The 12,881-nt window shown below is 38.7% G+C and overlaps 1 protein-coding gene across 4 annotated transcripts in view; it reads left to right on the forward strand.

Annotated features, from left to right (window-relative positions):
- Positions 1–12,881, forward strand: part of LOC149146090 (SET domain-containing protein) — a 318,457-nt gene that overhangs the window by 76,155 nt on the left and 229,421 nt on the right. The window lies entirely within an intron of this gene.

A 12,881-nucleotide genomic window follows, 5' to 3' on the forward strand; every position in this document is an offset into this window, starting at 1 on the left:
ATTTCAAATCTACTACAATATTTTCAAATCAAAACAATATATTCTTGACTTTCCAAACAAAGTAAATGGTTGTGGCACGTTGGTAAAATGTATGGAAGATTCCCGAGGAGGTCATGGGTTCAACCCCGCGGCCTTCCATTTATGGCCTATGGATACCTGTGAAAGTTTATATATAGTTTACTTGCCCTTGTAACCAATGTTAGCGGTTTGCACAGTGGTTATGTCATTTCGATTGTTGCCTGGAGTGTTGGGGTCGATCCTACTTGCTACCAATTTTTCCTTGACAATGCTTTAAACAAACTTCAAATAAAGAGTTGGTTGGTAGGATTATAACGGATAGTTGGTAGTGCGACAATAAGCCATTCTATTGCTGGCCATGAGGTTACAAGTTCGATTTGCCCTGCAGACTTTCCCATAACAATTTTAGAACCTTCTAGCCACTGGGAGGCTATCACGTGGCAACCTCTGATTGGTCCACCTATTGCATAGTCACCCTGCCCACCATGTTAACCTGTTGAGTCAGCTTGCCATGTCTTCCCACGTTACACTACCATGCTATCAATGTCACGTAACTGCCAACTTGGATACCATGTCACGTGCTTGCTGGGATGCCACTTTGTCCTACCATGTCATGCCTTTACTATTTGCACCCTTTGATTGGGCCACCTGTTTGCCACGTTGGCAACACCACTTGTCCTGTATGGTTGCCACATATCACATCGAATGGATTCCACGTGTCCTCCCGAGGAACTGCCACATGGCACCTATGTTCCCTTTTTTTACCTATTTTACAAAAACTTAAGAACATGATAACTTCTTCATATGGAGTCCGTTTGAGCCTGTTCAAGTGGTGTTAGAAAGCTCTCACTGAGCTCTCTGTCGTGGCATAACTTGCATCGAGTTTTGGAACCTTTGAATTTTGAGGTAAATTAGATCCTCTCAGATCATGGAGAGTCCAATGTTTCTTGACAGGTCAAAGTACATTGAGATCAAATACCATTTCATTAGAGATAGGGTGCTAAAGGGAGTAGTCAAGCTCTAATATATTTCTACAGAGGAGCAGTTGGCAAACATTTTCACCAAGCCCTTGGTCAAGGGAAAGTTTGTTTGGTTTCGAGACAAGCTTGGAGTGGTGGAGAATACCTTTCTCGCTAAGAGGGTGTGTTAGTGTTTGTATCTCAGATAGGTATTTCCATGAGGGTGTCTATGTATGGAAATCGTCATTAAATGTATCCTATGCTTTTTCTAGAAGTTCACTCTTTTAATTAATTAATAAAGTGTATGTGTTTTTTATTAATGTGACTTTTAATTAATAAAGTGAATAAAGTGGGTCACTTACTGATTTAATTAAAAGAGAGCCATTGATCTCATGGTTAGATTTTAACCATATTAGATAAGGTTTTTGGCTCATGTCAAAGTTATAAAAGAAAGAGAGGGCAAAGGACAAAGACACACAAAGAACATTCATTTAAAAGTCATGTGACTGAAGAAGAAAATCAAAGATCTTTTTAGCAGCCATTGGTTAGGATTTCAACAGTAGTTTAGCAAGGAGAAGGAAACCAGTCTTCAATAAGGACAGACAGCTAGTCAACAACAAGGAAAAGAACAACCATACAACCCAACAAAATAGGCCGTACAACTGCTCGTATGGATTCCGTATTGCCATACGGATTGGAGGGCATGCTGCCTCGATTTCTATGCAGACTGATATTTTCAGGTTTGCTGTTCGTTTTATTAATTTCTAAGATCCATTTTCCCTGTAAGGGAGGTCTTGTAAGTTTTGGAGAGAATTTTAAATGATGAATTGATCTAAAAGAGCATAAATAATTGTCCACTGTGTGTGATTTCTTTTCTCGTTTTCGATTGCATGCAAGAGTTAATAATTCCAAGAAGTAACTAGATCTGATCTGCTTGCTTAGATAGCTGGTTATAAGATAATTTAACATGGTATTAGAGCAATTTCTCTGAGAGAAAAGCAAATCTATTGTTTTTCAGGTTACTTCAATAAGCTTGAGAGATAAAGCTCAGGATAGCCATGCTAGTGACTAGTGTGAAAGTTGAGGATCGACTTAATGGGGTTTCGAATTTCTTGCCATGGAAGGTGTTGAAGCCTCGAAAATCTTTGCTTCAACATGGGGGAAAACTACCCGGTCCAGACCTTGGTTGGCAGCTCCTTTTCCGTTTGGAGTAGTGGCTCCGACTGGGGGTAATGGGACCAATTTCCCAATCTATTTAATGATTGTGCTAATGGGATGATATGCGATGCTTTGGAGTAATGTTTAAGCTAGAAGTAATCTAACCTAAACTAATAATCACATGCATTTTATCCTAATTAAACACTACCTTATTATAACTATACCCAAGAGTAAGTTGATGTATGCGATCTACAATAATGTCTGAAAGCAATTGATAATAAAGATCATTCAATTGCAATGAGAAATGAATTCGTTTTAACAATAATCGTTTCGTATAAAAAGTTAGCCGAAATGATTGTGAAAGATATATCACATAAGGAATTATTCATGTATTCAGCATAAAATATAGATCATCATCATACAGAAGTGCAATAATGGCAACCAAGATTCGGACTTTCATACATAAATAACTTGAAAAGAAATCATTGCTTGATACATAAGTAAAAAGAATTACGAGATAAAAGTACCATTTATAATACGTCCTACTCATGTGCTTCAACAATATTGATCTATTTTCAGTCCATTCAACACCATCTAAGAGTACAAAAGTGCAATTTCAGTAGAAGATGCTAAATCAGATAAAAATAAATCCTGTTCCATTAATTTCACTAGAACTTCCTCAAAGGGACAGAAGTGCATGTTTTGAAGATTTTTTCTGATAAAATTTCTAGACCTCTCTCTAAATGCATGAGAGGGGTTTAAATACTTAAACTATAAAACTAAAAATAGATTATTACAAAAATAGTTGAGGAGGTTTAAACGACCTTCCTCAAATTATGCAAAATAAAATCAAAATAGAAATGAGCATGATGACTAACTGTCCTGCATTTGATCCTTTAGATCACAAATGTCCATCATGGGCTTGAGCTGTGTTGGTTGGCCGACTTCAGCTTTCAACTGTCCAGTGAATACGACGTCGGTCAGTGCTGGCACCATTTTCTCCGTAGAAGTGGTTAGGCATCGTAGGGTCATCCACTGGCTGTGAGGTTTTACCAAATGTCGCCAATATGCTTCCCAGTTTAACCTGGTCATTTGCCTAATTGCTTCTGCTTTTTCTTCTGTTGCCTGTTTCCACTGTAGTTCAAGTTGTTTCACATTAGGAAGAAAACCTGGAATGGATTCTGCCACAAGGTTGGCGCTATGTAAATTTTCATTAACATTTTCTATGACACTGTTTGCTGCTGCTGTTGCGTCTGCTGTTGCCTTTTCTGCCTCTTTAAGCTGAGAATCCCAGTTTGCAAATAAGATTTCTTTATGCAACTCCTCTAGTTTAGGCAAGTCGGCTTTTCTCCCATCTTCTGAATTCTGCCAGGTGATGAAGTCGGAGACCTTTTTCAAGATTTCATCATATTCAAGTCTCATTTCCACGACTTGACTTGTCAATTTGTTGCTTGTTTCGCAATAAGAGTTCCATTGCGAAATCTTTTGGCATAATAGTTCTTTTTGGTGCATCAACTGGGCATTAAGGCCAAGCGCTTCGGTAATAAACTGATCAATTTTTGGATCATCTTTATGTAGATCAGTTATTCCCTGTATTTGTGCTTCCTTCTTTGCCAAGCTGGTTTGATGATTTATTTGCATATGCTCAAACTCCTGTTGTAGCTTAGCTAATTGTATCTCTACCTGCTAGTCAGATTTTGCTTGTTGTAATTGTTGTTTAGGCGACAAAATTTTATCTTCTTTTTCTTTAAGCAACTTTTGCACCTTTCTTGCTTTGTCGATAGTTGCTGTAGCGTAGGCACCTGCAAATTGTGAGAGTCTAGTAAGATTGGTGGACGGGTCGATAGGTGAGTCTTTCCAGAGAACATCCATCGGTTCATTATCAGGGGTAATAGCAGTTGTAGAGTCCAACTTCCTTTTCTTCCTTTGTCTTTTATCAACGGCCTTGTGTTATGGGCTATAAAACACATCTAGAGGGAGAATCTCCTCTATTCTCAAAACAATTTCAGAGGTGGGGGTAACAGGGATGTGTTCTACCTCTTGAGTATTTATAGTCTCCTCTGCTGTAATTTCCTGAGTTGTTTTTTGTTGTGGAGTTTGCAACTCTGGCGTTTGTTCCTCTGTGTTGAGCCTTTTATTAAAATTGTCCCATTCTTCCTCTAAATCAATTACCAGGGGTTTTATTGGCTGTGTGGAGGCGGCATGGATTTCAGCCTGTTTGCTGGCTGAAGTTTCTTCAGCTATCTTCTGTGTAGATTGGGCTGTATCCTTTTCCGACTCTCTGCTTCTGCTTTTCCCATTTTGTGATGACTTCTCTGATTCCTTGGTAGATTTCTCTTGGGATTCTGCTCCAGAATTAGTTTTAGAATTTTCTTTGGAGTCACCTTCTATACTTACACTGGGAGTAGGCTCCCTTATTGGTTCAATCAATAATTGGTCCAATGGGACCTTTGATAGCCTCCTTTCTCTGTAGCTGTAAAAGTTTTCAAGATCTTCACGGTCAAAAAGTACTTGTGCCATATGCTTCACCTTTGTGAAGGTGTTTTTATGCAAAAAGATGTCATCAAAGGCATCTTCCTCATTATTGAATACTTTTATTTTTACAATAGTGGTAAAGTCTTTGATAGTGCTGAACGGGTCATATTGCCTTCCAGGGAATTTAGGTAATTGCAGAGATAACATATTCTCTGCTTCTTTAAATGCATGCCCTAGGTCGTGTAATGCAAATGCTCCACACTGTAAAGGGAATGTAGGCCAGATGGCCTTTTTTGATTCCTTTAATGTTTTGCTCATCCCTTCCTCACTAGTCATTTGATAGGCTATCTCTCTAGCCATCAATTTGTCCGGAACATATTATGGGAGGACATGGGGGAAGGTGATACTGCCAAATACCCTGATATACGTAAATGTCTCCTCCCTAAACCATCTGGCCACTGGGAGGATATCTACTTCAGCTTCTTGGGAAAACTTGGGGGCATCTCGGTTATAAAGCCATTTGTGAATAGGGAGCATAACTCCATGACAAATCTTGAAAAAATGTGGTTGAAAGTTGGATTCCCACATGTCTTTATGGTATATGTGAATGGGAAGTGGATTTTGAACAGTCCACTTCCATCCCATGACAGGGAATTTCGAACTGAAATAAATTGCATCCATTACATAGGCGCTCATAAAAAATGGAGGGTAAACCCTCGAAGAAACACTTCTTTTCCTTCTATACTCCATTATTGTTCTTGCTAAATTGTCAGACAAAATTTGTGCCCAATTCATTACAATTGCGTTAATGACTGCATCTATTAATGGAAACCACTCTGGGGAGAATTTAGTACTATCGGGTTTGCCAAATAGTCTACATAGCATGGCCGCTGCAAAACTATGAGGGGGACAAATAGACGAAGTAGTGTACATACTGTTTTTGTCTTTCTTGATTTTGTCCTCATTATTTGACTAGGTCCAGGTGCAGTCTGCTAGGTCCTCGTTCTCTTTGGCAAACTTCTCGACGAACTGCTTGTTGTAGATGACTTGTGGCTTTGGTAGGTGGTACATAAGCCGTAGGTTGTCTGGGGTAAAAGATCCCATAACCTCTTGGCTTCTTGTCTTGAATTCTTTGTCTGAGATGTCAACTTCATCAATAACCCATTTAACCATGTCGGTATAAGGGATTATCTTCGGGCGCGCGGCTATGCGATGCAAAAATGAGCATGTTGTCTCAAACATGGAAGCGTCTGAGGAATCACGTCCGTCAACTGTAACCTTCGTTTCCAGAATCCTTGGTTGCTCTTCCTCCAGTATATTATACATGGCCTCCCATGTAGAGGTTCCTCCCTCTCTGTTGCATGTAGTATCCGTAAATAGAGGAGTCATTTCTGACTTCTCAGAGATGACTGCCTTGCCTTTCTTCACCATTGCTTTCAACGATTTGCTCTGTGGATTTTCCTTGAAAGTGAAGAACAACAACTATCGGATACACAGGGGATAATGAACGTAAAATGAAATAATGCAGATAACTTGTAAAGGTGATAAAAGGAGTTTTATTCGAACGCACGTAAGAAGATATCATATCACGCTAAATGGCTTTTCACACATAAATGCAATTATCTCTTACTAAATGCCCACTAATGCTTCATTATCCCTTAGCTTTAATGCTCATAAATGTCTGCATCGTAAATTGGGAAGAAAGCTTCTAGGGTGGCGAGCCTTTGAACTACGATAATGGCGATTTTGCGATTTGCGAAGCAATATCGCAGATCGCAATATTGCATTATTCCTTTTCACTTTTCTTACCTTCTCTTGTGTTTCTGTGAGATGCGAGCCGCTCGTTTATCGTTTCAAAACATAGCTACTTGTTAGGTTTTTCTATGTAAAAGACCCTTTTTAATGAGTGGCGGAACTAAACATTTGTTCGTGATACATTTAAGGAGTGGGTCCAGGTCTTGATCACGTTTCGCAATATCAGTTAATGGTAAGTTTGCGGTGTTCCTTTGGATGCTCGAAATGCGATGCAATAAAGGTTGTGATGCCATTGTAATTTCGCATCTCGCATGTTTTGAGATAACCTTTTAAGTAGGGTCCTTTATAAATGGCAATATGCGATGCGAGACTCAGCTTTTGAAGAAAAAGCTTAAGGACCTAGTTTATGTCAGAAATATGATAGTTTCGAGCATAGAGTCCTCTTTCAATCGTTCTTTACTGGATTTGGTGGGTTAGAAAGGTCTTTTGATGATGCTTAATCATGCTGTATGTGGGAAGGTAAGCATTTAGTAGTTCTTTTGAAAAAAGGGGGTTTGATTGATATCTTGCTTTATTCCAAAAATAAAAGAAATGCCTAAATGCTAAGTTTGTTTTTTGGATGGATTTTTTAAAGGGTCCCCATTTATTAACGTAATATTAACTACTACCATTAATAAATGGGGGGTTGTTGAATAGCACAATAGAGGGCAAGAATCTCAGTGGCCTATTCATGACACAACTTCGTGCAACCTTGTGTATGCATGTGTGCCTGTTCGCCCCACTATTTCAGGCAGTCCCATGTTTTTGTGCACCTATGTTGTGTCTTTTGCAGCCTTCTTGTTGTGGCCCTTTGTAACTTGTCCCCTGTGGTTTGTTATTGGGCTTTGACTAGGTTGTGTGCCCTACTTTGGGTGTGTCATAGTGGCCTGTTCATGACTTGTCTCACGGATGACCTTGACTGAACCTCACGCAGTGCCTGCCCACATGTTGTCTCTCCATATTTCCCCTTGAGTTTATTTTAGGAATTTGTAAATGTTAAACACATACACGAAATAGACAATATGTGAAGAATAATCGTGAGATGCATTCTATTAACAAGATTTACATATAAATACAATTTGCTATGACCCTTGGTTTTCACATTCCAAGTGGTCTCTTGGACTCTAGTGACTGTTCAACTTCCACACCACAACCCTTAACGGATTAGGTGTCCAACACAGTGATGATAATATCGACGATATATCGCCAAATATCGGAAATATCGCGATATTTTCGGCGAGCCGAAATATTGCCGAGAAAATATCGTGATATTTTGGCTCCCAGAAATATCGCGATATTTCCGAGATATCGTTGATATCTCGGCAAAATATCGCGAGACGACATAAAATATCGCTGGGCGTGTTATGCCGCGGCTAAAAAAAGGGAAAATCGTTTTTTTTTCTTCATTTCTATTTCTGAGTGTTGGAGAAGGAAGGGGAAGAGTTTTGTGGTGGTTGTCAAGGAGGGTTTGAGGATCAAACATCGATTATCACCACCAACTAAGAGTTTTTTGTGGATCAAAGATTGAAGAACAATGAGACAAACTTCATTTCTTCCATTAACAGGTATGTTCTTAAAAACCCCTATGTTAATGATTTTTCCATAGATTTAGGGTTATGCTTGCTTGCCTCTTTGCCTACCAACATTTTGTTTCTTTGTTTTTTTTCCATTTGCTATGATTTTCATGCCCATGAGCCAATGCAAGGGTTTTCTCCATATTTGGACAGCAAGCTTCATTTTTTTTTTTTTTCAACTTTCTGATGCACTCTCTTATTTCCATTTTTCATTCACATTGCAAAATGAAGATAATGTAGTAATTTTTTTTAAATGAGGTGGTTATTACTTATTATTTTTTGTGTTGGGGGGTTTAATGCCAATTTTTTTTTTTGTGCCCTAGGTTTGAATTAGTTCACTACAAATGTCAAATATGCCAAAAGCCTTGGACCCATTTTGGGAGTATGGGGAGGCTGTTGGTGGGGCAAATCAGGCATATATATCATGCAAATTGTGTGGGACCAAGATGTCAGGAGGGGTTACACGATTGAAATACCAACTGGCTAGACTCCCTACACATGATGCAAATGTAATGCCTTGTATGGTTTCTAGTGCGGAGGTTATACAAAAAGCTCTTGAAGCAATTGCTGAACAAGACAGAAAGAAAGCTGCTAGGGAGAGGCCAATGGTCTCAGATAGATAGCTGCTAGTTTTATTTGTTTTGCAACTTTTGCTACATATAAGTTTATAACTCATGATGATGAAATACTTTCAAAGTTTTATATATCTGATGTTATTTTGTTTGAGTCCTTGATTGGACAATTATCAGGGATCAGCAAGATTTGGTATCGCCTTTGAAGTTTGATGTATCATTTCTATTTGACATCATATATATCAGTGCTTTCTTCATATTTATGTGCCAATGTGTTTAGTTCATGTTGTTATTGCTTTATATGTTTAGAAATATGAAAAAAATGAATATATTTTGCATTTTTTATGCTTGCCGATATTTGTCGATATTTTGCCGATATTGCCGATAAGATGTTTTCTGGACCCTCGCCAACATTTTGCCAATACCGATATTTTCAACGCTGGTCCAACATTCCCCCCCTTAATTCGAAGGGGTATATACGAGTCCAAGAAGAGAGCTATAATACAAATATACAATAATGAATAATAATAATAGACCGAATGTCCTCTCTCAAATGAAGGTATAAGGTGGGAGAACTCGAGGTCTAAACTGACAATGGTTTAAGGATGACAACCAACACTGGAATGCTTAGTGCAATTCCTGAAACTCTTCCAAATTTGGCAAGACGCTGAAGTCTTCTACTAGAGGAAGTGTTCCCTATTGTCTTGAAAAGGTAGACCATTTGGGTTTCAACCTGAAACGCTTTGTGCAGTTCCCGACACTCTTCCAAATTTGGCAAGAAGCTAAAGTCTTCTTCTAGAGGAAGTGCTCCCTAATGATTTGAAGAAGGAGACCTTGAACCTGGAAAAAGGGAGGTCTTAAACCTGCAGTGGTTTAAGGAAGGCCACCAACCATAGGCATACTTAGGGGCTTCTGTGTCTCTGGCTACAAATTTGAATCTGGGTTTGGCTGTCTCTGGCTATAGGGTTAGGCAACAGGTTCAGGTTGTGGCTTAGAGTCGCTTGATTTATCTTTGAAACTTGTAGATGACCATCAATTTCCCCCCAATCAGATACAAGGTGAGAAGATGAAGAGATCTCAACTGCAAGACTTTTTAATACTTGAGAACAAATTCTGTGGTATGGTTTAAAGAGCTTCTTGGCTGTTGAAGCCCATTGCCAAGAAGCGATCCATCCAGGGTGAATCTTTGTTCTTGTAGGAGGCTTGTTTTCGAAGCATCTGTTTGAAAAATGAGTGTGCTGACCACAATGCTTACATGGGTGAAGATCAAAACAATGATCTTTCACATGGCCAAGTTTGTCACAATGTTGGCATCCGCAAATCTGTTGTGGAAGAGGAGCAAGATCTTAAACAAGTGAAGATGAATTTCCATGAAGAAACCCAACAATTTGAAATTGAACGGGCTTGGAATAGTCTGGAGTATGAAAGGACACATCCTTTTCATATCCAAGGTCGGTTCTGTGTTTGTTGCTGACAAGCTTTTCCCAAGGTCTGATGATTGGCTTGTGAACTGCATATTGAACTTCTGCATCTTTCCGCACATCTGCTCCTGAAATGGGTACCACATCTGCAATTTCTTATTGCTGATGGGAGTTTGTCTCAATGTTCTGAACAAAAATAGGTTCAGAATAATGTCTATTTTGCTATAGGTCTTCTTGCTGGAACTGAGATTCGAGTTGTAGAAACTCGATCTTTTTTTGAGCATCTTGTATACATGTTTGCATGTTAGCAAGAGTGGTTTTGCTGATTTTGACTGTGTCTTCAGACTCAACAGTGGAGAGTATGAGAGTATCTAGAAACTTTAATAACTCAATAATTTCAGCCATTTAGTTAACCAATCATGCTCAACAATTGAGGAGAGTGTCAGTTTCAACTTGAAAATGCACCTTTTTAAGTCATATAAGAAAGAGCCATGAGAGACCAAATACACAATGTTATTGCAGATTCTCTAGTTAGTTGTTCAAATCAACGTTGAACGAAGCAGGGACGAAACAATGATCTTTTTTTGAAGCGGGAACGCAAAAGCGTCATTTTCCAAAAATCTAGGAAGCGAAGCATCTCAAAAGTGTCTACTATATATATATATTTATATTTTTTTGCATTTATATTCAAAACAAACATCCCAAATACCAAATTAGTTGTAGAAGACATGAAAACATGCATGTTTTTACTTAAATCAAGATAGATATGGCATCCATGATTCCATTGTACATCAATGATTAATTATTCGAGCATCAAGCATCTACATTCTAGCAAATACAAACATACATCAAATTTTTAAGCATATTATAAAACATAAAACATAAATCATATTTTGAATTCATGATCGGAGAAACCACAGTTTAGGTTTTTGAATCAACGTTTCGAATCCCAAATGGGATCCATCATCAGGATATGAGAATGATGATGAGCAGAAGAGCAACACAGCATTGATAAATAGTGGTGAGGATAAAACAATAAGAAAGACAAACTGTCGGCTGTCATAATTGTCTTTCTTATTGTTTTATCCTCACCACTATTTATCAATGCTGTGTTGCTCTTCTGCTCATCATCATTCTCATATCCTGATGATGGATCCCATTTGGGATTCGAAACGTTGATTCAAAAACCTAAACTGTGGTTTCTCCGATCATGAATTCAAAAGATTCAACCCACAGATCTCTAAAATCCATAAATCATATTATCTAGCAAGTGAGCAAGCCACCGCTAAGACAAAAAGGTTCAAATTCACAATAAGCCTACAAGTCTAATGATTAATCTATGACAAAAGTAGTAAATTGTGAATATATCTACTAATCTCTCCTCCTTCCACAACGAAGAGTACGTGGCGGTGGGCCTCCACGTGGTGGCAATGAAGAAGATGGTGCCTGTGGAAGTTGTGGGAGTGGGACTGAAACTGATGAAGACGAAGCCCCTGCTGTTGGTGTTGAACCATGGAACCTGGGAACCAAGGGACCAGATGGGGGTGGCAACTCAACTCGATCATCATCATCCTCGAATCGCTCAAAAAATTCATACAAAAAAAAACCACTGGTTAACAGAAAAAAATAAAAACAGGAATTAGAGAAATGCTTTATAAGCAAAATTGACACTTTTGAATTTAATGGACATACTACTTATAGGCTGAATTTTGAAATTCATAGCACAATGGAGATACCTGGATAAAAGCATCCTCTAATTGCTCTAATCGCAACTCTCCATCCTCCAAATTGGGCTCCTCTGGATTCCTGTCCCAAACCTTAAGGTCTTTATTAGTCTTTGAATCATCATAGTAATGGGACAACAATCGCAAGTTGTAATGAACATAAACCAAGCTCTTTGCCCAGTCTAAACTCAACCTGTTCCTTTTAACACTGTGGATGAAAGAATAAGAGCTCCAACACCTCTCTGTAGAAGAAGTGTTTACCACCTGTGATAGAACCCGCAATGCCAAAGCATGTAGAAGTGGAGTAGCACCTCCATGCATGTTCCACCACTCAAGAGAAGAAAAACTCTCTCGATCTCTAATTGCATGCATGCTCCCAAATGGACCAGTGCTAAGCATATAGTTGCTCAACTGTTTTCGTACCATGGTAGCCTCCTCCTCATCAGGGACTAATTTACCCAATGCAATCATATATTTTTCTAGAACCTCTGGATCTAGGTGTGGTTTTCTCCTTCTCCCCCCGGTGCTGGTGTTGAAAGCCATGATGGATGATAGTATTTAGGTGTCAAAACATATGCTAATGCATGCAATGGAACATTTAGCATTTCCCATCGGTTTTCCACTTCTGCATGAATATAATTGTACAAGGTGATATCTCTAGGCTCAACAATGTATTTAATCTGCCCCAACATGCTATCCATTTGCTCATACACCTCCCCAATTATTGGCCGATCTAAATCTACAAACTTGATCATGTAATAAATTGGTTTGGTGATTTGCAAAACATATTTAACCTGTGACCAAAAGAACATGTCGAGAATAGTGTCCTTTTCGCTACATTAGCACCATCTTTATCAGTGTTAATTTCCTCCCATAATTCAAAGGTCACTATATTAGTTAAAACTTGTCTCACCTTCACTAGCTGCCTAAAGGTGAGTTAATAACTTGCAAATCTTGTTTTTGCAAGTTTAAGCAAGTGCAACTTGGAGTAAGTGCCATAGAAGTAGTTTATCCTTGTATGCCCTGTGATAAATTTAATGAGTTGCTTCCCTTTCTGGTAAAGCTCATTAATCCACCCCCATTCTTTATGCTTCACAATATCATGCATCAAAAGGTTCAATGTGTGCACCAAGCACCCAGACCAAAAGATGTGTGGATGAGTACGCTCAATAACTTTTCCTGCTGC

Source organism: Pinus tabuliformis, chromosome X (genome assembly GCF_031772625.1).
Source record: "Pinus tabuliformis cultivar Carrire ecotype Pingquan chromosome X, CPIR1, whole genome shotgun sequence".
NCBI classification, from domain to species: domain Eukaryota; kingdom Viridiplantae; phylum Streptophyta; class Pinopsida; order Pinales; family Pinaceae; genus Pinus; species Pinus tabuliformis.